Source organism: Equus quagga, chromosome 11 (assembly GCF_021613505.1).
Source record: "Equus quagga isolate Etosha38 chromosome 11, UCLA_HA_Equagga_1.0, whole genome shotgun sequence".
NCBI classification, from domain to species: Eukaryota; Metazoa; Chordata; class Mammalia; order Perissodactyla; family Equidae; genus Equus; species Equus quagga.
In genome coordinates this window covers 112891092-112917998 of record NC_060277.1, presented here as the reverse complement: position 1 = coordinate 112917998, position 26907 = coordinate 112891092, and positions in this window count along the sequence as shown.

Below are 26907 nucleotides of genomic sequence, written 5' to 3'. Positions count from 1 at the left end.
ATCCAGCTGGTAGAGGGCAGAGGAGCAGGTGTGGCGGGCATAAGCTGACAGCCAGTTGTCCTGCTGGGAGGTCCGCAGAGGGCAGGGGAGAACACTGCAGCTAGGCAAAGACTAGGTCTGCAGCCTCTCCCCCGAGGCACAGCCGGGCGCCCACAGCCCACCAGGCCAGCGGGGCAGGTGCTGAGCCACACACCCTGGGAATCACAAAATGCCACTATCCTTGGAGGAGGCGAGGCGGGAGTCCCAGCCCAAGTGCCTTCCATCCTCTGTCCTCCCTGCTGAGGACGGCCGCCCGAAGGTGGCTCAAGGCAGAATATTGGGTTCCTGGGGGGGTGGGGTGCAAGAGGCTGGCAGGGCCTGGGCCGGCTCTGGGGCGGTGCCTGCCATCCCTGGCACCCAGCTCGGCCCCTGGGCCAAAGCAGTGGTCCCGTGGGCAGCATGAACTTCAGGAGGGAGGTGTGGGACCCGAGGGACCTCAGGGGCCTCTGTGACCGGGGATGACTCTGCCCCAGGCCCCGTGAAGCCACGGCTGCGCTGTGGGCCTGCAGGAGGCGCTCCCTTGCTCACCGAGGGTGGGGCGGGGCCAGCCACCCCAGACTCTGGGGACCCCACGAGCTACGCATTGCTGTCCAGTCTCCTCTTGGCCCCTCTCCTCCAGGGACCTCTCTCTGTGCTTCCCAGCAGCCTTCCTTTCCCTGCCTCCTTCCTGCCATGCGTTGCCCCTAGAATATTCCATGCTGCTAAGACAGTCCCACCGTCCCCTCTCCTTCCCTCCCTGCCTACTTTCTCTTCTCGCCCGTGTTCATTTTCCCTGTGCTTTTCCCCTTCACCCTGACAGCTCCCTCCTGGGGATTCCAGCCCCTCCTGGTCCCCCGCACTCTGGCCAGCCCCCGCCAGCCCCTCCATGGCCTGCCAACCCCTCCGCCAAAAGGTTCTGTGGCTCCATCAGCGGCGACGCGCACGTTACAAATTGCATTTACTCGGGACCAGCAGGACTGACTCTGGCCTTTTGTGTCACCAGCACCGCTGAGTGTGGTCCTTGGCCTCTGGGGCCCCCTTGGGGAGCGAGTCCAGCTCTGGAAGGAGACCTGGGTGGGGCTGGGACTTGGGAGAGGACAGGAGGCCTCGGGCTGCTCGGCTAGGCTGCCAGGCGTTGCGTGGGCTCTGCTCCAGGGCGCCCTGGGGTGGCTCTGTTGCCAGCTGGGCCCAGCCCACCTGTGGACAGTGGGGTCCCCGCCAGCTGCAACACAGACAGGCTGGCAGCCTGTGAGGGGCAGTAGGAGCAAGTCCTGTCCCCTTCCAGGCCAGGAGCCCCAGGGGGCAGGCAAGGTCTTCATACCCTGAGGTCCTTGAGCACCTCAGGGGGTCGACAGAGGAGGGAGGGGAGGAGGTCAGCATCCCCAGAGGTCAGCGTCCGAGAATTATTTGTGGAAGGGTTTTGTGCCAGGCACTGCAGTGGGCCCCGGGTTTAGAATTGGGAGTGAAAGCCCCTTCTGGTGCTCCCTGGGGCTCAGAGGCCCAGCTCAGCCTCAGTAAGTTGGTTCGGGAGCGGCAACCACATCTCACCCCGCGTGTCTGTGAGGGCGCGTCCACAGCCCGCCGGGGTGATCAGAGAGAGGCCAGCCAATGTCTCCCTCCCCGGCCGGGGCTTCAGTGTCCAGGCCTCTATGTTGGGATTCATTTCTTTCCTTCTTGTCCAGAGGGATTTTGGGGTGCAGAGGCTCCTGCTTACTCCCACCCTCCCAGGCGTGGTGTCTAGCCTCTTCATCACCCCGAGTGGGCGACTCGGGGATGCCCGTGTGGTGAGTCAGCTCCAGGCGTCTGACCATAGGGAGCTTGTCCAGGGGAGCACACATGTGAAAGAGGGCTGGTCCCCAGAGCTCCTTGAGCAGGAGGGAGGCTGCTTTGTCACACTGCCTGAGCCAGTGCGGGGCTGGGCCCACGCTGGACCCCAGAATCACGCCATCTGCTAGCCAGCACCCTCACCGGGTGGTCCTGAGAAGTGCCTCCCAGTCCAGCCTGGGAACAGCCGGCCACAGGTCCTGCAGCATTACCCCCGTGGGGGGCAGGGGCTGGAGTAGACTCTGACTGTCCTGGGCCCCCGGCAGCAGGCCTTGTGGCCTAGAGCACATGCCTGGGCCCTCGGGCTTGTGTCCTCATCTGCAGAGCGATGGTAGGAATCAGCAAAGGGCAGGTACGCTCTGTGTGAGTCGGCCTCGTCCCTGCCGTCTCATCCCAGTGGGGAAGGGAAGTGACAGGAAGTCACCAGAAAGGCACATAAGATTGCCTAGTGCGGGAAGACTGGTGAGGGCCAGAGGCGAGAGGTAGAAAGGAGGACACGGGCAGGGGGAGGCCGTGTGGCTGGTCAGGCGGGGCTCCCTGCCAGGGCAGAGAGGGCATTTAGCTGAGACCCCGTGACAGAGGAGGAGGCGCCGCTCTAGGCAGAGGGGCGGCCGTGCAGAGTGGAGGCCGCGTTCCGCTGGGACTCACGGCCGTCACCCCCACCCAGGAGGGCCCTCGATTCTGCGGGCCCGTGGTACGGCTCCCAGGGCTCGGTGTCCTTTAGACAAATGTCACCCGTCCCCACTCTGTGCTAAGGGGAGTGAATGTCTGTGTGTAAGTGTCAGTGAGGCTGTGTGAGTGCGTGTGTGTGAGTGTGGTTGTGTGTTGTGTGTGTGTGGTTGTGGATGTTGGGGAAGCAGAAGAGAGCCACTGTGACAGTGAAGACTCATGCCCACTCCCCGGAAACCTACCACCCAGCATTTGGGGATGTTCTCTTGGGACCCTCCACCTCCGCCGCAGCCCCCTGACCAGGAGAGGGGCCGTGCTCTTCCGTTCCTGCCGGGGCTCACCTCGTGTTCCTGTACGTCCTGGCGGAGGTGAGCAGGCTGGGACTTCAGTAAGAAATTGACCAGGAAATTAAGAGAAACCAAAAGAAGCAGGCGAAAGAAGTGCACATGTCATGAGCCTGTGAGCCACTGCCCTGACGAAGATCCTGGGGTTGGGAGTCACCAAGACATTGCTGATGTGACACCCCCTCCCTCCCTTGTCTGAAAGGACCCTCAGGGGCGGGTCAGCTTCAGCATGTGGTGTGTGCAAAGCTCGGCACGCATGCAGATCCCAAGATGACGTACAGAAACTGTCCCGATCAGAGGTGGGTGGCAGGAACAGTTCATGCATCTGGAGCTGCACGGTGAGCTGTGGGGAGAGGCCTGGATTAAAAATCAGGATATTTCAGTTCTGCTCACGGCTCTGCCGACCTGCCCTTCTCTTCCTGGGCCTCAGTCCCTCACCAGCAACCCAGCAAAGGGAGCAGGCCAGGGCTGCCCGAAGCTGGAGTCGGGTTAGGAGCGGAGAACGTGTGCGTGGGAACTTGCTCCTTCCCACGTGTCCTCCTCTCAGGGGGGAAGGTACTGCCACACTACGTCGTGTTTAGGGCAGGGCAACTAGGAGGATCCGCTAAAGGCATCTGGGGGATTCAGCCAGCATCTCGGCGGACCGTCTTCCAAGCTCAGCAGGTTGGCACAGAGGGAGAAGAGACCCTCCCCATCTGGACAGGACCAGAGGGTGGGAACGGGCGGTGGGTTTACCGAAAAATCTCGAAGTACACTTCTAACGGTAAGCTCCAAACTTCAGCATTGGTTGTCATATGAGGTGGTAAGTTCCTTGTCATAAGAGGAATTCAGCAGAGGCTGGCTGGCTGTCTCAGAGGCTCCAGAACAATGCCGTCCGATGAAAAGATAGTCCCAACCAGTAGGAAAGTTTAAGTTTTCCAGTAGCCGCTTAAAAGAAGTGAAAAGAAGCAGATGAGGTGGATTTCGGTGACACCTTTTATTTAACCCTGATTTACCCCAGACATCACCCCACATGTGATCACTGTGAGATGCATTACTAAGGAGACAGTTTGCATTCCTGTTGTTCTAAGTCTGAAGTCTGGCGTAGGTTTGACACGTGCAGCACATCTCCATTGGAGCTAGCCGCGTCTCAAGGGCTCAGTCCTCACGGGGGATTGCAGGTAACTTGCTGGGCACGTTTCCATCATTGCAGAAAGTTCTGTTGGACAACGCACTTCCAGGCCTCGCTCCTCATAGTCCAGTCTGCAGGGAACCAGCTAGAAACAGACTCTCGGGCTCCCCAAACCTCCTCCACCGGAACGGGCATGGAATGGGGGCTTGGGGGCCTCCGCTGCTCTAGAACTTGGTGTGTTTTGGGGGGTGTGGATGGGTGGCCTTGAGACCCCCACTGTGGCCGCATGTCCCAGAGCCGCAGCATGTCCACCAGACTGCAGAGGCTGGCCTTGCACGCTGACCCCCCCACCGCCGGTCTAGACAGGCTGTGTCCTTGACGGAGTCTTCACCTGCCTATGGCAAAGTGGGAAAACTAAGAATCTAAGAGTGGTAAATTTTTTCATAAAGATACGTCTGTTCACTCTTTGTGTGTAAAATGCCCATTTTAATTAAGTGACAGTGATACCCACTGTTCATTTTTCTAATGTCCTTATTTGGTAAAATAAAAGGTTGGCGGTTCAAATCAGCCTGCCCCCCCGCCTTTCCCTTTTTAAAAAACACAGTTTACTAAGTAGTCCTCTTCAAAAGTCTGGAAACCAGTGATCTAAAGCAGAGATCACTGGGCCAAATCTATCCCACCGTCTGTTTTCATAAAAAAAGTTTGCTTGGAATGCGGCCACGCTCATGTGTTTACATGCTGTCCGTGACGGCTTTCACGCCGCAGCGGCTGCGTTGAGGGGTGGCGCCAGAGACCAGATGGCCCACAAAGCTCAGAATATTTGCTGGAAAAGCGTGCAACCCCTGGCCCAGAGCAGCGCCGTCCGCAGAGGGACAACGGCCGCCACACGCAACGCTGAGCTTTCTCGTATCCACGTTTAACAAAGTGAAAGGAAACAGTCGAAATCCATTTTAATGATATATCTTATTTCACCCAATCCAAAATATGTTCATTGCAGCACTTAATCGATCTAAACATGTCTGAAATATTCGGCATTCTTGTTTCATGCTGAATCTTCGGAATCTCCTGTCTGTTTTTCCCTCACGGCCCTTTGCGCATCAGACCAGCCACGTTTCAATGCTCAGGAGCCGCACGTGGCTGGTGGCTGCCGCCGTGGCCAGTGCAATTCTAGAAGGAATGAGGCTAGTTCCCACTGGGGGCTCTGGGAAGGTGGCTCAGAAGAGTTGTGCTCTCCCCTGGGTGTCGATGGGCTGAGAGCTGCGGCAGGTGAGTCTGTGGGCAGAAGCGTCCCAAAAGGAGGCAGCGGTTTATATGGAGAGATGCAGAGTTGAGTGGGCTCAGGGCAGGTTCCTGGACTGCCTGGTGCCTGGGACGTGGGGATGAGGTGGGGTGAATGGGGAAGATTTTGCAGAAGTGTCCCCTAGACGTGGTAAAAGATGGACTGTGGAGAAGATCTGTACAGAATCGGAGGTTTCTGGCGTGAGGTTGGAGCCGATGCGTGGTAGGACGCTCTGGGGGCCGTGAACCAGGCCCTGGCTCCTTGGTGGAGAAAGCTCCCCGCCCCACTGGTCCAGAAGCCTTCCTGTGGGTGCCAGGCAGGGCCACACACCCTGGTGGAGGACCCACAGGTCCTGCCCCCTCCTGTGGACTCCTTGTGAGCCTGTTCTGATGGACCAGGGCAAGTGCCCCAGACAGATGTGAACATCTGCCTATGTCCTTCTGGAAGCTTGACACCTTCACCTCTCATTCTCCCTTAATACCTGGTCTGAGCCTGGCTGCAGCCCCAGGCAGCCCCTCCTGGATCCTGCTGTCCCCCAAATAAATGTGCTTTTACAAAGCTCATTTGCAAGGTAGACGGGACCACAAACTCCCCCATCCAGAGGAGGCGGTGGCCCCATGTCCCCAGCCTCTCTCACAAACACCTGGCTAGGGAGGTGCATGGCAGGGGCTGGGGGCAGGCAGCAGGTGGCCTCCCTTGAGTGCCTCCTGGTGGAGGGTGAGAGGACCGGGATCACGGAGGGGGTGGGGGCAGGAAGGTCACAGTCACCTCTGTGCCACCTGGGGGGCCTCGTGAAGTGAAGGAGCGCTCCCCTGAACAGGGCTGGGGATGAGCTTGCCTGCCTGGGCTGGAGGACGGTGGCGCTCGCCAGGCAGCTCCAGCCTCCTGGCCTTTGTCCTTGCTGCGCCGTCCGCCAGGAGTGCCCGTCCCCAGACACCGCCTGACATGCTTTCTCATTGCCTTCAAGGCTTTGCCCTCTCATGAGACCTTTCCAGACTGTGATTAAGCCGTTTAGAAGTGCGGCCACCTCCGTCGCCCTCCCTCTCTCTCACCTTTCCCTGCTGCACTTTTCTTCGTAGCCTTTGCGGATATCTGACATACTGTACGTTTGACGTCTTCATCAGTCTGCCTGACCCACCCCCTCTACAAGGGGAAGACTTTCCGTCTGTTTTGTTTGCTGCTGTTCCCCCAGCACCTGGAACAGTGCCTGGCTCATGAAAGATGTTCCATAAATATTCACTGGAGATGGAGACCCCTGCCTTCCCTCCACTGGCTGCCTCGGGGAGTGCATGCTCTGTTGTCTGTCTTACCCACTGCCCTTTCCAGCACTCCCAGCCAGGCACCCCTTTCACGCCCAGCCACGTGTGCAGCCAGCCTGGAAGTGGCTGAGCAGCCACAGGTGACAAAGACAGGGTGGGGGCTTCTGTCACAGCCCTTGTGGGGCTTCAAGGTTCAAAGGGCAGGAATGTTCTTGGGGGGAGAACAGGCTTGGCTCATTCATTCCACCAATCTCTCTCTCTTTCTTTCTAACTGTATAGTTTGTGGTTCTTTTTCTATTGAGATATGGTTCACTTATAAAATACACCTTTGTGAAGTGTGCAGTTTCCCTGGTTTTGAGTATATTCACAAAGTTGTGTGGCCATCACCACTATCCAGTTCCAGAGTGTTTTCATCCCCTCAAAGAGAAACCCCGTCCCCATTAAGCAGTCGCTACCCCCCTCCAAAACCCCCCAGCCCCTGGCAACCACCGCTCTGCTCTCTGTCTCTCTGGATTCTCTTCTGCTGGCCATTTCGCACGACGGAATCATACAGTGCGGGGCCCCCGATGTCTGGCCACGACTGTCTCTTGGACACTGCAGCGTGCGGGGTTCCTGCAGCAGGAGGATGCAGGCTCTGCCCTCAGAGGCCTACAGACTGGGGGGCAGCCGGTTTCTTGGTCCTGGGCTGGACCAAGCTGACCCTGCAGAGTCATCCTTAGCTGGCCCTTGGGGGGCCTCGTGGGAGGGGTTCCCACGCCCTGCACACGATGGGAGAGTGGGGTTGGGACAAGGAGGGGCCCCTGCACCACCACCGGGTAGCCCCTAAACTTTCCTTATTTCCTCCTTATTGTCACCCCAGCATCTCAGTCTGAGCCTTGCCCCTCATAGGGTGTGTGGAAAGAAACACCCAGACTTCTGGTTTCTTCTGATGAAACCCAGATGACAGGTGCCCATCGAGCAAGCACCCTGGGCCTGAGCAGACGTGAGTGCCCTGTCCTGACGTCTGAGGACCAGCGGGTGACTGCTGCCTCTGTCCCTCGTGCAGCGCCACCTCCTCCGGGCCCACGTCCCCACGTAGAAATGACGCCTGGACTCTTGGTCCCAGTACCGTGCAGCGGGGCAGGGGCCTGGGTGGCTGTCGGAGGTCTCCGGGGCCCAGCAGGCAGCGTGGTGCAAGCGTGTGTATGTTTGGTGTGGTGGCACATGTATGTATGGCCGCATGTCTGAACTGCTACAGCCTGGCGGAGAATTTGGGACTCTGGGTACAGAGTGAGTCGCTCTCTGGGCTGGCATGCCTGCTGTGGATTCGTGTGCCAGTGCACTGCCTGCGTGACCCGGGGCTGGGGTGGGTGCTAGGACAGGGTGAGCCGGGAGGATGAACCGCAAATGACCTGCGTTCCCACACAGGCAGGCTGGCAGCGGAGGCCATGGGCTCTTTCCCTGTCAGGCCGCCTTCGCTGTCCCAGTCCCCAGAGCTGAGGTGGGCAGAGCCTCCTGCAGAGCCCTCAGGGGTCCAGAAGTCGGGCCTCCCTGGGCACCCCTGTCCCACTTCAGTGCACATGTCATGGTGGGCACTGGCCAACAGGGTCTGGAGGAGCAAGCCGGCCAGGCCTGCTTCTAGCCTGCTGGGGTATCCCTGACGCGTCTCCTTCCGGGCCTCACTTTCCTCTTGGGTCCACGGGGCTAACAATGCCTCCTTCCATGGCTTCCAGTGGGGGGGCATGAATGGCACAGGGCAGCCGAAGCGGCCAGCCCCGAGCCTGGGGCGGGGTCAGCCCTGACGGTTGCTGGCCTCTCCTATTGTTTAAAGCTCCAGATGTATTAAATCAAGAAAAGGAATTGCTAAAATAAGGTCACAGAAGGTGTAGTTAATCTTAAATATTTCCATTTAGCTAATTAACGGTTTAAACCCATACTCAAGCGAATGTCGTGTAATTGCGCTGTTCACAAGTTGATGACGGGGATTTATGGTAATTTGGGACTGAAAGTGTACATCGGAGGCTGTGGCCAGAGGTGCAGCTCCCCAGGGCCCAGCGGGCGCCAGGGTGCCTGGGGAGCTGGGGCGAAGGCTGGGTGGTCAGTGCTCCCGGAGCTGGTGCCAGAGTGGGCCCGGGCGTCTGGAGCCTCCACGGCCTCCCGGGGCTCTCCGTGCCAGCTCTGCGGCTTTCCAGCCCCATCAACAAAGCGCTGACCCCCCACCCCCATTTACCCACCCCACATCCAGCCAGGGACTCCCTGCCTTCTTCACTCAGAGGGAAGGAGGAGCCCTTAGCTATGCAAGGAGACGGCCCATCCTCTCCCTCCTTCTCCTTGGAAATTGCTGGAACCTTTGGAGGGCTCTGCACAGCCCCTGGGCGGAGGCCTGGAGTTAACCCTAAAAGGAACCAGCAGCGGAGAGAGGCAGCTTCCCGAGGGCCCTCTGGCTCCTCTGGCCATGAGCTCTGGCTCCAGGTTGGCCCGGACCCTAGGTGGGGGTCTGCTGTCTTCTATGAGCTTCCCAGCAGCCCCAGGACACAGTCTGTCAGCCCTTTTTTCAGAAGAGAAGAAGCGAGGCACAAAGAGACTAAGAAGATAGAGGGGGTGGTGACATGCCCATCTCACCCAGGTGGCCACAGCCAGGAACTCCCCTGAGGGGCGGCTGGCCCTGGGGCACTTGGCTCCCTTGGTTACCCGGGGGTCACGTTTTTTTAGGGTGTTTCTAGGCTCCCAGAGGGCGGAGACTCCAGTCTCTTCCCCTTAACTACTTTTGACAACTTTCTTGAGGTAAAGTTTGCACGTCATAAAATTCGCCCACAGTAAGGTGTGCCACGCAATGACTTTCCGTGAATGTAGAGAGTTGTGCGACCATCGCCGCAAACCAGCAGTGGAACTTCCATCACTGAAAAGTTCCTTGGCGACTTCCCTTTGTTTTGATCTCCCAAAGACCTAGCTGGTGCAGCCCTGGCGGGAGGGCTGGGTGGTGCAGCCTGGGGCGTCCCTCCGTCAGTCAGCCCGCTTCCCCGCTCAGGCACATGCTGCGGGGGCCGGGCCTCGTCCCCGTGGACCTCTGGGCTCCGGTGTTCTACGTCGCCTTCCTCTAGGCTCTGCCCTCGCTCAGGACCCTCCCAAAGCTCCCTCGCCCGCTTCCCCCTCTGCAGCCTCAGCTCCCACTGGGTGGCTGGAGTATGCCCGTGGCTCCGAGCTAAGCCTGCTGAATTCTTTTGATCTTGGCTCAGAAATCAACCCCTCCAGCCATTCCCCGCTCTGCCTAGCCGGCCAGCACCTCATGGTGCTTCCCCTGGCACCTGCCCTGGCCTTCTTTCCTGAGCACAGCCCCTGCATGGGCCTGCCGGGAGCCCTCCTGGGGTGGGGGGGTTTGCTGGGGTGGGAGCTCCCAGGAATACAAAAGGGCGAGCCATCCCGGGCTCTGCTTGCAGCAGGGTCTCTGTGTCCCGTCTGGGGTCAGGGTTTGCCTGGCCCCTGCCCTGCGAGGAGCAGGAGGAGGGGTCTGGGCAAAACCCAGATTTATAACCTGTGGTACCCGGGTTCCCATCGCAGCTCTGCCGCATGCTGAGTACAGAACCCTGCAACAATTCATCCCCCTCCCTGGGCCTCAGTTTCCCTATCTGCAAACCTAGGGTGTGCCAGTCATCGTTCCACCACTGTCAGGGCAGGCAGGTGCGGGGCCAAGCCAGGACTCAGCCCCTAAGGACCTTCTGACCTCAGCTGACTTCTGGAAGTTCGCAGACCCCCAAGTCAAGGCACAAACCCCCAAGCGAAGCCGGAGAGCAGGGCTCAGTCTCCCCGGCTGGTGCCGAGGGAGCCAGTGTGCCCCCTGGGTGAACCCCGAATTCCCACGTGGGGGGGCCCCAGAGCCCGCAGATAGGCCCAGAACGGGAATTGGATGTAAAGTTCTTCCCCTCAGGCCCTGGAAGGCCCGCTGTGGAGGAACCTGTGCCTGCACGCTCTGCCTCGATGGCCCCCCACCACCTCCCCCAAGGGGGGACCCCACCTGTGCCCACCCCCGCCCCTTCCAGGCTTCCCCATGCTCCGTCTGAAATGAGAACCAAAGGAAATGAGAAGACCGGCAGTTCATTTGTGAGCTGCATTGTGTTGGGGGCTCTTAATTAGATCTAATTAGACTAATTAACTTTCAAATGAGAAACTTGGATTTTTTTCCTCCTGTCTCCCTCTCTTTCTATTGCTTTCTCTTCATTCCCCTTTTGGAAAATGAAACAAGGATAAATATTTGAATGGCTGGCTGCAGCCCCAGGGGCGGGGGTGGGGGTGTGGGGGCACCCCTCCTACCTCCCTCTTCCCTCCCCCCTCCCTCCCCCTCCCTCCCCTCTTCTCTCCCGTCCACCTCTGTCTGCCTGTGTTTGCTCAGGGGCCCATGTCAGAGGCACACTTTGTTCTGGCTCTAGGAAGATTAGGGTGTGGCCCGGTCTTCCCTTTAGCAGATGATGTTCATTTTGTTGCTGGCGCCAAGACTGGAAGATGAGTAAGATGTTGGGTCCTCTGGGAGAGGCTGATGCAGGGAGAACAGGGACGAGGGAGCTTAGGGTGCGCCCTGCCCGCCCCAGTCCACTCTGGCCCGCTGCCTGCTCCCCGACTGTAGCTCTAGCCCTCCCCCGCCCCCAGCTCCGGATCAGCTTCAAACCCCCGCAGAGAGGCTCAGAGAAGGGCCGCCTGGGCTGGCCCTGCCCGCCCCCAGGCTCCCGGGGTAGCCAAGGCGAGCCTGCTGACTTTGTTTCGAGCCCTCCCTGCAGGCCACCAGTGGTGCCATTTTTGTTGGCAAAGGTGGCCATTCCCAAGGAGCCAAGGAGTGTGTTGTGCAGCGCCACCCTCCCCCGGCAGGGACAGAGACCCGCCCCCAGACCAAAGGGGACGGAATGTTGCCCACCTCCTGGAGGGGATCTGACCAGGCTGAGGGAGCTTCTGTCCGCCCTACAGCCTATTGCGTCTCTCCTCTGCAGATCAAGGGCAGAATCTGAGGGTTAACGAGCTTGAGCTCGGCCCCAGGCCTCACAGGAAAGCCCTGCCCCACCCCTACCCCCGACATGGGTCCTGCAGAAGTCTGGGCCCCAGAGCCTCTGCCCCTGCAGCCCCTGCCCAGGGGTATGTGCGGGGCGCCGGAAACCTGACTTTGCAGCCAACCTCAGCCCCCACCCCCTGAGGGCCTGGGCCCTGGGCCATCTTCCTGGCCCATCCTTTCCCTCACCCGTCTCGTGCTCCCCAGAACCTGACCAGGAAGAACTCCTGACACCAACACCTCCAGCTTCCTTACTGATTTCCCTCTGCCTCAGTCCCAGCTGTGAGGGGATGGCCCGGAGGTGAGCCCTGCTGCAGAGGGGAGCAGGAAGCTGCTTCTGCTAATGTTCTAGAACATGTTCCGGCCGAGGGGCAGGGGGCAGGTTCCACGCACCCAGGGAGCCGGCCCACTCTGTGCGGCCCCAGCCTGTCTGCATGGCTCAGCACGAGGGGTGGGCTTGGGCCAAGGCCCCGAGGAGGCCTGGGCAGGCTGGGCTGCAGCAGGCTTGCCTGGACACCATCTGGCCTGGAGCTTCCCGTAGCACCTGGGCGAGGAGAAGCTGAAGACAGGGAGAAGCTGAACATAGGGAGAAGCTGAACACAGGGAGAAGCTGAACCGGTTCTGCATTTGGTGGTCCCTGGCGGCAGGCCTGGGGAAAGTGGGACATCCTGTCTTCAAGGCTTTTGCATCAGCCACGCAGAAAGCAGGCGGGCCCAGGCTGCCCAGTGGGGGCCCCTGCTGGGCCTTCCCTCTCAGGCAGCTTTGACCCAGCACTGGGTGGGCAGGGAAGGAGCTCGGGCCTCCGGCCGGCTGGGCAAGCCACCTTCCTCCTGTTCAGATCCTGCCCTCCAGCTCTTGGGTTCCAGACTTGTTATGTTGCCTGGGTCTCCCCAGGAGGATGTTCTCCTGGACGACGTAACCCTGAGAACAGGGGGTCTGGCTCAGAGTCAGAAAGCTGGTTTGCAGGATGCCCCCAGGCCTCCCCACACCCCCTCCCAGAGCCGTGCCCCCGCCGACAGAGCTGACTTGAACCCTTGTTTCTGGGATCCGGGTTCCCCCGCTGCTTGTCCCCGCTCCCACTTCATCTTGACACCCAAGGCACTGGGGGTCCAGGCCCAGCTTTGGCCAAGAGGGCTGAACCAGGCAGCCTCTTCCCCCAGATCTGCTACTTCCCCCTCGACACCTGGCGTCTGGCAGAGTTTAGTGACAGGCTGCAACTCTGTGTTTAACAAAGCCGGCTGGTGATGGCGCGTCCTTCCGTGACATCTCTGAAACTCGGTTCAGCAGCGTGTGGTGCACGGGCTCCGAGGAAGGGCCAGCAGGCAAGGTGGGGGGGTGGGGGGAGGCAGCCACATGATTTTCTCCCCCCAGCTTAAGCCTCTCCGTTTGGGGTTTGGGGGCGGCATGGGGACCCCGCAGTTTCCGTCCCCAGCTGTCACTCTCTCTCCCCCTGACGGCCCCCGCCATGCCTGCGCTTGCTTGGGAATATCCCCGCAAGCTCTCTAGCACAAACCTTGGTCCCCTTGGCGACTTCCTCCCGCTCCAGGTGGCGCCGGGGGATGCTCTGAAAAACTGCAGTTTGAGAACTGCCAGATCCAGAAAGTGTGTGGTTGGGTTTTTCCATTCCAGCACCTGCATTTCTCCCAGTTCTCTGCTCCCCCTCCCCCTGCGCTGCCTCACTCGGATTCTCCCAGCCTGCTCGCTGCCTGCCTCTGCCTGCCTGTCTGTCTGTCCCTCCGCCCACCCACCGCAGACCCTGACCTCGCCAGCCAGGCATGCCAGCGGTCCCACCCTCGCCACCAGCAAGGCCCCGGGGCTTTGTTAGCACAACTCAGTTCAAATGTCTGATTAGTCCTTAGGAGATCGAGGGGTCAATTTTCCACAGCTCCTTCCTCTCCATTTAACTAATTTAACTGCACGATTGTTACAAATTTCATTTTATTATAGCCCTGCTTCTCAGTCCAATTGAATTACTAAAATCTCATTTTCTCAGAAGTGCTGAATATGTCATGAGGGGAAAAATTATGCTCCTGTCTGCCTATTGGGACGATTCACGTGTGTGTGAGCTGTGTGACATGCGACGGCCACATGGACGTTCTGCGTGTGGTGGGCTAGGCCAGGGGTGGGCGGAGGCGGGGCAGATGCTCTGGGGCTGGAGGCTGGCACATCCCATGTCGGCGCCCTGTGGGCCAGGGCAGCCCCCGTCATGTGGGTAAGAACATGGGTGTGCAGGCAGCCCCATGATTGCAAGAGGGGAAAACCACATTAACTCCCCGATTACAAATTAAACAGTATCTGTGGGCCATTGTAATTAAAGGGAAATTCAATTCCGTCCTAATGCCCCATTATGCGGGCTCTGCGGGGTGAAGCGGGGGCTGTGCAGCCAGTTTAATGGGAGCCTCCACGTCCTCCTTCCAGCTCCCGGGTCTCGGCAGGGCCAGCTGGGCTGTGAGTCTTCGGATCTGCCTAGTTCTGGGAATTTCTTCCCGTCTCCACCCCTGAAGGGCCCACGGTGGTGGTGGCAAGATCTCCCTGGATGCTCGGTTTTGACGTTGCAGCCGCTGCCTGCCCGCCCTGCGGGAGGCCCTGGTCGCCCCAGAGTGTGGGCGTGGGTGGAGGAGGGGCCACATCAGAAGAGCAAGGGCAGATCCAGACCAAAGCCGTGGGAACAAAGCTCAAGCTTTGGGGAGAAAGCCCTTTGACCCCCACGTGCCCCAGAGGGGTGTTGGGGTGCGGGAGGACTTGTTGTGTCCACAAGAGGTGAGACCACACCAGACTCTGGATCAGGCAGGTCTGCGACGATCGATGAGACAGTATTGGGGTACATGCCGGAGCCATGCAGCGTCTCCAGGGCTCCTTCAGGCTCCTCTGTGTTCCTCAGCAGCAAGGGATGGCCTCCTCCGGGCTCTTCAGTGTCCTCCCCAAGCTGACCCTCCACTCTGGGCTCCAGGAGCACCAACATCTGTACATCTTGCCTCCGTGACTTGACTTCCGCTGGCCCCTGACTTGACCCTTCCTGGATTCCCTCCTCCACATCCTTCCAGGCTCCAGCCCAGCCCCCTCCTCCAGGGAGCCAACCTGAGTGCCCCAGGGCAGGTGACCTCATCGCAGCCAGGCTGTTCTCTGTCCTCACACAGCTTCCCATTATCTGCAGAAGAGCCTGTATGTCTAACTAAACTGTAGCTTCCCGGAGAACAAGGGCCAGAGTGATGTCTTATTCCGTGTCTGGCCCAAGAGATGTTTATAAAAAGGATGAAGGAGTGAATCTTGACTCCTGCCTTCCTGGCTGCTCTCTGGGTCTCCCGTCGTCTTTCTCAGAGGCTTCTCTGCCAAGAGGAGTGGCAGATGGGATGTGGGGGCCTGGGACTCAGGAAGCCCAGCCCTGGCTCCAGGGTAAGTGCACAGGGAGACAGCTGCAAACTCTGGTTACCGCCCTTCACCCTGACACTGCCCCGACGTTACAACCTAAGCTTTGCTCCACCCAGAAAACCACAGAGGACCCGTCCTGCTCCATCCTTGAAGCCTGAGGTCTGTGCTCCCCTGGGTGCTCACACGCTCCGGCCTCTGTCACTCGGGTGCCCGCTTGGCCCTGGGTCTACCCCTCAGGTGTGCGTGGGGAAGCCAGGGTCCACAGGGCCAGCCCTGGCTCCAGGCCGCCATCTGGCCTGGTGTCTGGGAGAGCTTCATGCGTGCATCTTTCCCCTGGCTTGGAACTGTATGGTGTTCCCTAATCCCTGGTCTGTCTACTTTCCACGGCTCACGGGAGAATCCCCCCGGGGCCGGAGCTAGACCCCTACTTATCACTCACGCACAGATTCTGAAAGTCAGCCCGGGGCCGCCTCCCTGCGCTCCCCAGACCTGGGAGGCCGCGAGCCCATTAGTTCTCTGTTTCATCAGCACTTCAGAGAGGGCGAGGGGATGCAGGGGCATGCACACGCGTGTGAACACACACACAACCCTGGGCTGAAGCCTTTGAACCATTTCTTGTCAGCTCTTCTCCCGGAGGGGAGCTGGAGATGGCCGCCCCTCCTGCACCGTCGTCAGCTTTAGGCTGCGTGAGGGTGTGAGTGTACTGGTGTGTGAGAGGGAGGGGGTGATGTAAGTAGCTGTGGCACGTGAGGAAGTGTGAGCGAGTGTGTCTGTGCTGTCCCCGGCTGTGAGCGGCGGTGTGGGCCCCAAGTGAACTCTGAGTGCTGGAGGGCAGGGGGTGTCTCCCCCCTTTGGCGTCTTTGTCCATCCATTTTCTTGTCCCATCCTGGGGAGGGGAAGGGAGTCTATTTGAGGACCGGAGTCAGACCCACAACCTCCCCCCCCAACAGCTGCCCCAGGTCCTGGCTGTCTTTTCCTAGGGGTGTGGGCATCAGGAGGAGTGGGGTGTTGGGGGGCAGCATCTGGGCCTCTCCCCTGGGGCTGCAGCCCCCAGGAGCTTGTGTTTCGCTCTAATATCACAGCTCAGCACTTCGCCCCTCACAACGTTTCTCAGGCAGTAATTACCCCCCAGCCTCCTGTCATCCAGATGCCTGGTGACAGGCAGAGAGTGGGAGGGGGCCCAAGAGGGGTCTTAGCCTCACTCGGCAGACAAGCTAACAGAGGCTAGGGAAGCACTTTGATGCCTTGACCCTGCAGCCAACAGACCACAGCCTGGCAGCCCTGGGCACCCGGTTGACCCTACCGGGCGGGTTAGCGTCCCTGAGCCCAGCCTCCCAGGTCTGTGTCCTTACTGTCCCGCACCCCAGCCCCTGCCACAGTGTTTCAGGCTCCAGTGAACGTCAGGCACAGTGAGCAGCAGAGGAGCAGCCGCTCGGAGGCAGCTGTGGGTCTGGGCTGCACGGCCCTTTGCCTTGATGTCAGTGGCGGGGTCGTCAGGGCTGGTCATCCTCAGGCCACTCCAAGGGTGGTTGTGGCTGCACCTTTTCCCAGCCACAGCTGGCTCAAGCTGAGTGGCTGGAGCACTGCCCAGCACCCTGCCGTTGAGTGGTTGGGGCCGTGAGAGTGTTGGGGGAAGGGCCGGTGCCGGATCCAGGCATGTGGACTGCCCTGTGAAGCCTTCGGGCCTGGCCCTCAGTGCCAGGGTGACTCGGGAGCAACTGGTCACCCTGCCTCACTGTCCCCCGTTGCTCCTTTTCTCTCCTCCCTCTTGCTCACCCCCACCCTGTCTCCCTGCCCCCTCCCGCCTGCCCTGGGGGAGCAGTGCACTTCCTGCCAGCCCAGTCCTCCCGTCATGCCAGAACCGCATCTCTTGCACGTGTTCTCAGAGTCTTGGACTCCCTGCTGGCCCTGTGTAGGCATGTGCTGAGGGCCAGGGGATGTCCAGGCCAGCCGAGAGAATGGGGACGCTGGGGACATGTGCATGGTCTTTGAACACCGGAAGGCAGTCACATTAGAAGAGGTACTACTCGTGGCCTGGGGGGGCCCAAGAGCCTGGGGCCGGTGGGGAGGGTCCAGGCGGCACATGGCTAACTCCCTCCTGAGGCCCCTCTCTGTGTAGGACACACGGCTCCAGCCACCACACCCGTGTCCGGCGCGCACTGACAGCCCGACTTCTCTGACCTAGATGCAGCTCTGGGTTCAGCTGAGACAAGGTTGACATTTTCCCGAAGGAACTTTGCTGTGAGACTAAAGGGAAAACCAGAAAAAGGACCCCGGGAGCCTGCTGCTGGGGAGTTTCCGGAGCCCAGCCTTTTCCCTGGAGCAGTTTGTCTGTGGGATGATGTGGCTGTGCAGTGTGCGGGGGTCCGGGGAGCCGGAGCTGGAGCAGGCGAGAATTGGCTCCAAGGGTCACCTCTCTCACACCTGCAGAGTAGGTGAGGAGGGGCTGCCTGGTGCCAGCTGGATCCCGGGACTCTGTCCACACGGGCATCTGCCTGCTGGTCTTTTCTCAGCTGGCCGACCCACACAGCTGGCCGAGTCTGACACCCCTGATTCACACACCCCAATTCCCACCACCCACCTGCACCAGAGATGCCCCCTCCTGCTCCTGTGTGGCCTCAGCGGCGAGATCACCTTGCCGTGCCCTGGTGCCCGGCTGTGAGTTGGATGTGGCCCGCACATAGCAGTGTCCCCTGGACTTAACCCTGCACTCCTTGCTGTCCTTCCTTTGCCCCCACCCCCAGGGGATCCTTTTCCCTGGACACAACAAGGTTCAGTTGGCTGTGTAGTTAGCTGCAGCTGCTGTCCTGGCCCACTCTGGGCTCCGAGGGCTGCCGGGCTCGCCCCCCAGCAGTGACAAGGAGAGACCCCCCACCCATCCCACAGGCCTGTCCCCAACAGGGACTTGAGCGGCGGGACAGCTATCAACCAGGCCCTGGAGAAAGGGGGGAACAGGCCTGCACCTGAACCCGTTCTCCGTTTCTCCCTGTGTGTGTTCGTTTTGCCAGAAGCAGACCAGCCACCGGCTGCCCTCGGGGATGGTTGGCTCCCTCCCCGCTGTGCTGGGCCAGCATTTGGGAAGAGGCTCTCCCGGCCCCTCTGGCTCTCAGTAGCCCCAGCCGGCACTGGGCTGGGACTGCCTCTGCCCCCTCCCCACGTGGGCCTCCTGCGCCGGTCTACCCATGTCCTCCCTCCCCAGGCCCACCCCAGGGACACGCAAACTCACCAGGCCCATGTGCCACCACACAGCAACCGTCTGCAGAGTGGAATCTTCCACCCTCAGAGCCGCCTGTGTGGACACTCTGCCCCAGCCGTGTGGGTGCCCATCCCCGGAGCCCGAGTAGGACCCAGGAGCCGTCAGTCAGGGATGCTGGAGGAGAGGACCCCTGCATGGCCTGGACCAGGTGCTGTCCAGACCCTCTCCCACCTGAGCCGAGTGATGGCGTCAGCAGTGTCTGTGCCTGTGGCTGGGCCCCGGCCAGCCCTGGGGCCCTCTCTTCATTTACATTTTAATCTCTCCTGCCAGAAAACAGTGGGCTTCGAGCCTCGGTACCAGGGCTGCCAGGAGAGACGGTACCCTGCTCCCTCCTCCCTCTGGCTGTCGTCCTGGGGTTCCGGTTGGGGGTGTTGGGGGTAAGCGAGTCTGAAAGCTGCAGGCAGGTGCTGGCTTCTGGCCCTGGAGGTGTGGAGAGGGCAGGCATAGTGGCAGGAACATCACACGGTGCTCCACGTGCCAGCCTGGCGGGAGCTCTTTGCATCTTTTAACTCCCATGCCCCGTAGCCCCTCGAGGTGGGGGCGTTGTTATCCCGTCTTACAGTAGAGGAGACTGAGGCTCGGAGGGCGTGAGCAGCCTGCCGGGGGTTGACTGGTACGTGGCCGTGGTTGTTTGCCACAGACAGGGCGGCTTAAACCACAGAAGTTTGTTTCTCAATCTGGTGGCTGGAGGTCCGAGATCAAGGTGCAGGCAGGGCTGGTTCCTCCCGAGGCCTCGCTCCTTGGCATGTAGGTGGCGTCTCCTCCCTGCGTCCTCACGTGGTCATCCTTCTGTGTGCATGCGTGTGTCCTGATCTCTTCTCTTCAGGACACTGGTCAGACCGGATCAGGGCCACCCTCCTGACCTCCGTTAACGTTAATCACCTCTTTAAAGACCCTCTCTCCCAATGCAGCCTCCTTCGGAGGTGCTGAGGGTTAGGACCTCAACTCATGAATTTTGGGGGGAAGAAATTCAGACCCTAACAGTGGTGGAGGCAGCCCCAGCCCTGTCTGAGCTCAGAGTCACCCCCTGCTACCGCCTGTCCAGTAGCTCGGTTACCGTACACAGCAGTCACGGTTAAAGCTGCCCAGGGCTGGACCACCAGGGAGTGGCCTGCCCTTGGTCATCACAGCTGCAGGTGCCAAGTCAGACAAAACACAGCTGCCCTCGGCCTCCAGAGATGGTGGAGGTGGACAGTCTGGACCTGTGACAACCCCCTGGGAGGGACACTCCTGCCCCCGCCTCTGCCCCACCACGTGATGCTTTCCCCAGGAGGTGGCTCTCCTGGGGCCTGGGAGCAAGGCGTGCTCTGGGCCCAGTGCGTCTGAGCTCTTAGGGACTCAAGGGGGCCCAGCCCAGCACAGCATCAACCACCAAGCCCTCAGACTTCACCGTGCTGGGTCCCTTGGGGACATCATTGAGTGGCTCTCTGAGTTTGACTCATCGGCCCAGGTGGGCCAGACATCTGTGTTTTTAGCAGGTCCCTTCAGTGTCCTGCTACAGGTGATCCTCGGGCCCCTGGGGGGAAATATTGCTGTCGGCGTTTGTGGAACGGGGCGAGGGGACACTTGGTGGCAGAGGGGAGGGACACCCTCAGCCTAGGGCCAGCAGAAAGGCTCTCAGCCAGGAGCCAGTTGACTTTCAGGCTGCGAGGGCCAACTGCAGACTGGACAGTGCCCGGGTGCTCATGGGCACCGGCCCTAGCCAGCCTGGGACAGAAGCAGAGAGTGAGGACAGACAGACAGGGGCGTGTAGGGTGGGAGACTAAGAGAGCAGGGACAGACTGGACACAAGAAGGACAGAGAAGAGGAGATGGCCATGAGCAGAGCAGAGTCTCTCCGGGTCCATGGGGGCCTGCAGGGGCTGGCGCCCTTCAGCCACCTCCCCTGCTCCCAGCCCACGCCCTGCGAGGGGGAGGGGGCCTCCACCCTTGCTTGAAAGGCTGCAGACCAGACAGTGTGGCTCTGTGGTTCACCAGGGATGAAATCCGTTCTCACCCAGTGACCACAGTGGAGGCAGACGCCGCCAGCCAAGGGCACGGAGTGCCCGCTCCCTCTGCGTGCCCCGTGTTCTCTCAGACTCCAGTGCCCATCCACAGAAGCCGGAGGATTCCAGCAAGCCAGCACATCCCAGTCCTGCTGTCTAGCTCGGGCCAGCAAACCCGTCCTGTGAAGGGCCAGGTCGTACATGGGTTAGGCTTGGGCTGCTGGATGGTCTCTGTCACAGCTCCTCAGCTCTGCCGCTGCAGCATGAAAGCAGCCGTAGATGATGTGCGAGGGGGTGGATGTGGCTGAGTTCTGATTAAGCTTTATTTAGATGAGCAAGCAGTGGGCCACATTTGCCCTGTGGGCTCTGGTTTGTCACCCTGCGATTGTGGTACCCTACGCCCGACTAACTGTGGAGGTGGAAGAGGGGTAGGGGCGGGCCATGGTGGGCCGGTCACCAGCCCACTTGGCTCAGGGGAGGGTTTGCCCTGCCCTCAGAAGGATGTGGGGCTGCCAGACCTCTGAGGTCCCTGTCCTTTAGGATGGTGAACCTCCCAGCCAGAGGCTCTTCCTCCGGTGTGGGGCCCAGGGAGACTGGCCCAGAGAAGCCAGGGTCAGCAGCATTCTGCGTGGATAAAGAATGGAGGCCTGGGGCAGCCACGGTGGGACCCTGAACTTGAGCCCTGGCCCAGGAGACAGACAGCTCAGCATCAGAGGCCAGAGAACACTTTCTCCCCTCGCTGGGTGATCTCCACAGCCCAAAGCTTCTCTGAGGTCCCAGGAGATGTCTCAGAGCCAGAAAGTGGGCCAGGCGGGCTCTCCCTCCTAAGACATCACACACACAGCCCCAAGGGGGCCAGTTCCCAGAGTAGCAGCCAGAACAGACCCATGGCCAGAGGAGAGCTGGGCTAACTCTGCCGTCCCACCCAGATTGGGAAGGCCCCCGAGTGATGCAAACCCAGAGGGGCTGCATTTGGGGCCTCTTTGGCAGGACCAGCTTGGAATCCCCCAGAGGCGCCGGCTGCTCTGCGCCCGGGAGGCAGCCAGTGCTGAATCGGCATCAAGGCCTTGGGCTGAGACCCAAGCTTTCTGTGGCCAGCAGAGGGGAGAGTCGCGGGCGGGGAGCCATCGGGACAGGAGGGTGCCTGGGGAGCGTCTGCCCAGGGGGTGGAGGGTGGGCTGTCTCCTTCCCCGTTCTAGAGCCTTCAGGGGCTCCCACAACCCACCAACCGTCCCTCGCCGCCCCATCTGGGAGCTGCGACAGCACCCCCCACCCCCACCGCCTCCCTTCCTCGTCCTATTCAGAGAGCTGGTTGTCCTCGCCCCTGTGCTCCAGAGCGACAGGAGTCTGGGGGTGTCCTCCCCACTCCAACTTCACCCCAAGAATTTCCCTGCCTGCCCCCATGCTCTGGCCCTCCTGGTCTCGCTGCCTCTGTTGCACAACATTATCATTTCATAATACTCTGAAATATACATGAAGTTGGCTGAATGCAGACAAAATTGCACCATTTACTGCATGAATATTTCATGCTGGCTTCGCTCCGAGGTGTCCGTCTGATGGAGCTGGGAGCCTGGACCTGGACCTCCCTGCCCGTTCGGCTCCTGGCCGAGAGTGGGCAGTGCCGGCTCCTCTGCTGAGTTGGGGTTGCCCAAGGAGGAGAGGGGACCAGGCCTGGGGGGGTCCAGTGATTGTAGGGGGAGCCTGCGGGGTTTGCGGGCGAAGGTTGGATCCTGAGCTACTGTGTGGCAGCCACACCCAAACTTGGTGGGCTGGATATTCAGAATAAAATCTTAGCAAGGCAGAGAGCCCTGGGGAGGGGCAGGAACCACAGGGCACCCGCTGGCTGCTTTTCCAGAATGTTCCAGCACTAGCTGCTCCTGTCCAGGGGGTGCTGGGTAGAGCCCGAAGTGTCCTGGCAGGGAGGCTGCCATTTCACGTCTGCCCACTGCCACCTCCCCAGCCTGGCCCTCTGGGAACCGGGCACGGCAGCGTCGTCCTCCCGCAGACTCTGAGGTGGGGCCGCTGCACAGGGAGCTGCGGAGGGCACCCTGGGCCTGGGAGGGCGGGTGAGGGGCCTGTGCGTGGGGCCGTAGGCATGCACCTGCGCACGGGTGATACGGAAGTGTGCAGGTGGCGCAGGTGCTGGCTCCAGGGAGGATGTGGGAGAGGCCCTGCCACGCAGTAGCGGATCTGCACGGAGCCCCCGCTCCTTGGTGCCCCCTGCCACAGCCTCCCTTCCCTCATCAAAGCAAGGACAGACCAATGGGACAGGTGCCAGAGACTCGAACCTGGCCCCACCCCAGTCTCCTAGCTGCTCCCTGATGCTCTGGACAATGGCGTCCTTTCCCTCCCTGGCGTCCCGCCTCCCTGCTGGGGTACTGAGTATTTCAGTGCAGGTGCCCAACTTCCTCTGCTTACTGTCCCCTGCACCCATCCAATTACTGATTCATTCCTTTATTGAGCACCTGCTTTATGCCAGGCGTCATGATGGCACTGAGGATGCAGCAGAGAACAAGATACACGTGGTCCCAGCCCGCATGGACTTGCAGTCTCCTGGGGCACAGAGGCAGTAGACAAGAACCAGGGAAATATTTATAAGTTGGCCTCAGTGCTGTGAAAACAAGGTCCTGAGGTGGAAGCTAACGGTGGGACTGGCTTTAGACGGTGCTCGTGGAAGACATCTCCGGGGGGGGTGACTTTTAAGCTGAAGGACTCACAGTAGTTGGGCATGGAGAGACTCATGGGAACAGCATTATAGGCACAGGGAAAAGCGTGTATGGAGGCCCTGAGGCAGAGGGAGCATGGTGTGTCCAGAGAACTGCTGGAAGGCCCCAGTGACTGGAGTCAGGTGAGCAAGGCAGGGTTGGAGAGGAAGGCAGGGGTGTGAGCAGCAGGACTTGGCAGGCCAGGGGCAAGAGTGTGTGTTTTCTTTGAAGAGCGAAGTGAAACCACTAAGAGATTTTAGGCTTTGGAGTGACACGGTCCCACGTGTGCATCATTTTAACTCCATCTCCCTGGCTGCTGTGGGAGCTGGTCCGCCCAGCTCTGACAGTCGGTCTGCAGGAGTCATTTGAGGGTGACGTTGAGCGTGCTGCGCGGAGGCAGGTGGCCTAAGGTGATGCCCAGCCTGCGGAGGAGTCCTCGCCGGAGGCAGGGGTGTGGGGGAAGAGGGCAGGGCTGCCACGGCAGGCTCAGAGGGTCAACCTCCACAGTCCTGCCTAGGCCAAAACGCATATGCCTGTTGCCCCAGACGGGGTGAGGGGATGGGAGCACCAGGCGCTGGGGTTAAGGTTCTGAGATTGTGGCTGACTCTTTTTCTTTTCTGTTTTCTCTTCCTGTGTTTATAACATTTGTGCAACAGGTAAAGATTGGGAGGAAGCAAAACGCAAGAGTGCCGGACAGAAAGTTGGGAGCCTGGTGTTCTGGCTCGTAATTGCTGTGTGTCCTTGGGCAAGCCCTCTGCCTCCCTGGGCTCTGTTAAATGAGAAGTGCTGGCCCGCAGTGATTCCTGAGGGCCTGTCAGCTCATGCCACCTCTGTCATTCTTGAGACCCCAACCCTGTTCGGGGGGTGTTTCCCACACAGAGGCTTAGCTGGGCTCACACCCACTACCACCCCACCGTCTCTGAAATGGGCTTCTCATGAAGCTGAGGGGATTGGGAGATTCTTTCAATCAGGCGTGAAGTTCCTTCAACACATTCCAGAAGGCGCCATCCCCTTGGCTCTCCTGACCATGCCCTCCCATGTCTCGGCTGGACCTGAGTGCTGGGGAGCAGGGTGACGGTGGGTGGCTGCTGCTGCTTCTGGCCTCTCTCTCACCCACTGTGCCCAGCACCCCACCCCAGCCTGCGCCAGGACCCGGGGTGTCCACAGTCCACGTGATGGGAGGGACTCCAGGGCAGGGATGGGGTGGCCAGACAGCCCGACCAGGGCGAGGCAGAAGAGGGGGCTGTTGACAGACAGGGGTGGGACGGGGAAGCCAGAGGAGACAGCCACCGGCGGGCAGATGCCCTCGCCTCTACTTCTGGGAGTCAGCAGCGGGTGTGGTGTGCTGGACAGCAGTCCCCCCCAACCCCAGTCACCCACAGTCCCTCCTGTCCCCCGCATCCGAAAAAGGCCAGGAGCATGCCTGAGCACCCCCAAGCTGCAGTGAGGGGCAGTAAGTACTAAGTGAATAGATGGGCGGGCATTCAGAGTCTGGGAAGCTGCACCTGTCCTCTGGCACAGAAGCGGTCAGGATGAGCCCCTGGCTCTGAGCCCCCAGCATCACTACTGCAGCCCCCTCTGCCCCTCTCTCTGCCTTGCTCCCTTCATTACTTGGATACTGTTTCTGTCATCGTCCGTCATTGCTCCTTCTGCAGCCCTCCTGCCTCGCCTCTGCTCCGGCTCGGCTCACTCTCCCTGGGCCGGCACATATTTCCTTTGCCTTCCTGCCCCGCTCCTTCCAGGGTCCCTCTGCCTCTCTCATCTTCCAGGTCTCCATCTGGGGGTGGCTCCTTCTCGCGGTCGACCCCACCGCTGCGCCTCGCGTACAGCCTGACTTGTGCAGGGGTGCAAGCCCTTGTGGGATGTTAAACAGAAGGTGCGCCCTCTGTCACGAGTTGGGGGTGGCCCCTGGCCCAGCTGGAAAGCGCCTGCCCTGCCTTGGCCTCCCTTGAGAAAGTGGCTGCCGTGGGGGGGCCGGCGCCCACCCCCGCAGCTGCCTCTGCGGCCCCTCCCCACCGGCCGGCAGCTGGCGCAGCAGTGATTTATCTGGAGGCAGCATCCGTATTTGCTGCACCGAATCAGCCGCTGCTCCGCTCGTGGGGTTGAGCTGGGGGCCGCCTGGGAGGGGTCTCCCCGGGGGTGTCCAGGCCCAGTGGGCTGCAGAGCGTCGGGGCCTGCACACGGCTGCAGACCCTGCAAGGACAGAGCCCTCTAGGTCTGGGGTCCCCATGGTCCCATGGCCCACCACCCAAACATGTGGGCAACCCCAGACTCCCAACCAAGACCAGCTGTAGCCCACCAGATGTTCAGGGGAAGCTGCCCCAGATTGGGGGGCCAGCAGGTGGGAACAGAGTCCTCGGCTTCCCAGCTTCCCTGCCCCCTGCTTTCCCCTTTCAGTGTGTTAGCCCCTCTGCCCATTCCCCACTCCCCCACCGTGCTGTCTGCCAGGAAGACCCTTCCCACGCTTTCGTGACTCCGAGACCCACCCCTGCCCACTAGCCTTTCCTGACCGCCCACCCTGCCGGGGTGGCCCTCTGGGTGGGCTTCTGGCTCCCCCCGTCTCGTTACTCTCCCTGGAGTGCATGTGTTGTCCTTCTCCTGTGTCCCCCAAGACCTCCTGGGGCAGATGCCAGCTCTGCTGCTCACAGACCACTCACCCCGATGGTCACGCCTGCCTGGGTGGTGGCAGAGGAAGGATCAAAGCCAGGTCTGTGTGAGGGAACCTCCTGGTTGATCCCCCCCATCAAGACTTTATTGTTGTTCTGGGTGTCCAGGTGCCCGGCCGAGCAGAGGGACGAGCATGGCCCTGCGGGTGGGCCTCCCTGGGAGAGCGATGGAGCCAGGGGTGGCAGGTTCCTGACCGACGCTCTGTGTGGCAGGCGGTGGCTGGGCACTCTGCAGGGAAGGTCTCCCTGGGGGGCGGCAGGAAGAGTGAGTGAGACTTCATTCCACCTGCTGTGCAGATGGGGACACTGAGGTCCCACGGCTATTTCAGAGGGGTGGCGTGCACACCCCCGCTGGCTCCAGGTCCGTCCCTCCCCGCACACCACTCGCCCTCACCTGTGCTTTGGAAGGTTGGGGGCTGCCTGAGGATGCGGGGCAGGTGGGAATCGATGGGGAAATGAGGACAGGGAGGTGAGTCTCCGCTGCCCCCAGCCCCTGTCCTGCCTGGCCTTGCCCAGGGGGGTCCCCTAATTCAGTGGTGGCCCTGGACCTCCCCCCCGCCACGGCCCTCAGAGAGGGAGAGCTGGTCTGGCCACCTTGGGGGTTGGTCAGGAGGATCAGCTGCCTCCCGTCCTGAGCAGTGGGCAGTGACACTGGGGTGTCATTGAGGCCCCAAAGGAGTGGCCGTGTGGGTTGTGGGAGCCCATCCTGGGGTGTAGGGGTGCAAATAGAGCGAGCTGGGGGTTGGCACCCTGTGGAGCCCAGTGGAGAGCCAGGCCCTGCCTCTTCTACCTGCACCCCCAGGCCCAGCAGGCCCCACTTCTGTCCCCTGCTCAGACCCCCCACTTCTGAACCACTTCCTGCCTTGGGACAGCTGGGCCACTTCTTCCTCTCTGGGCAGTCCCCATCCTGGGCTTCCCTCTCCCTCCACTGCGCCCACCCCACCCACCCTGTGTCCACCCCTGCCCTGTGTCCCTGTTGCCTGTGTCTCTGATGCCTGTGTCCCTCATGCGGGGCTACAGCGGCCAATTCTGTCCCTTGGCCATAGGGAGTGCCCTACACTAGCAGAGCCAGCCTGGACGCCCCAGCCAGGGACCTCTGCAGACTCCACACCTGAGTCTCCCACGGGTGTGGCTACTGCTCCGAGTTGTGGCGGGCAGGCTGGCCACCCGCTGCTTCCCACTGTGCTTCTGACTCTTTTATCCTGACCATAGGGCTAGTCCTGGCCACCGCTCTCCCAGGGGACACCAGCCTCCCGAGAGCCCCTCTTTGCCTGCCCCCAAGTACATGCACCCTGTACCCCCTCCCCTCCCCGAGCACTTAACATGCATCCCTAATACAGGCTTGGACAGCCTGCTCATAATGCCCACCCATCCCCGGAGAGGAGGGGCTGGCTGCCCAGCTCTGTCCACTG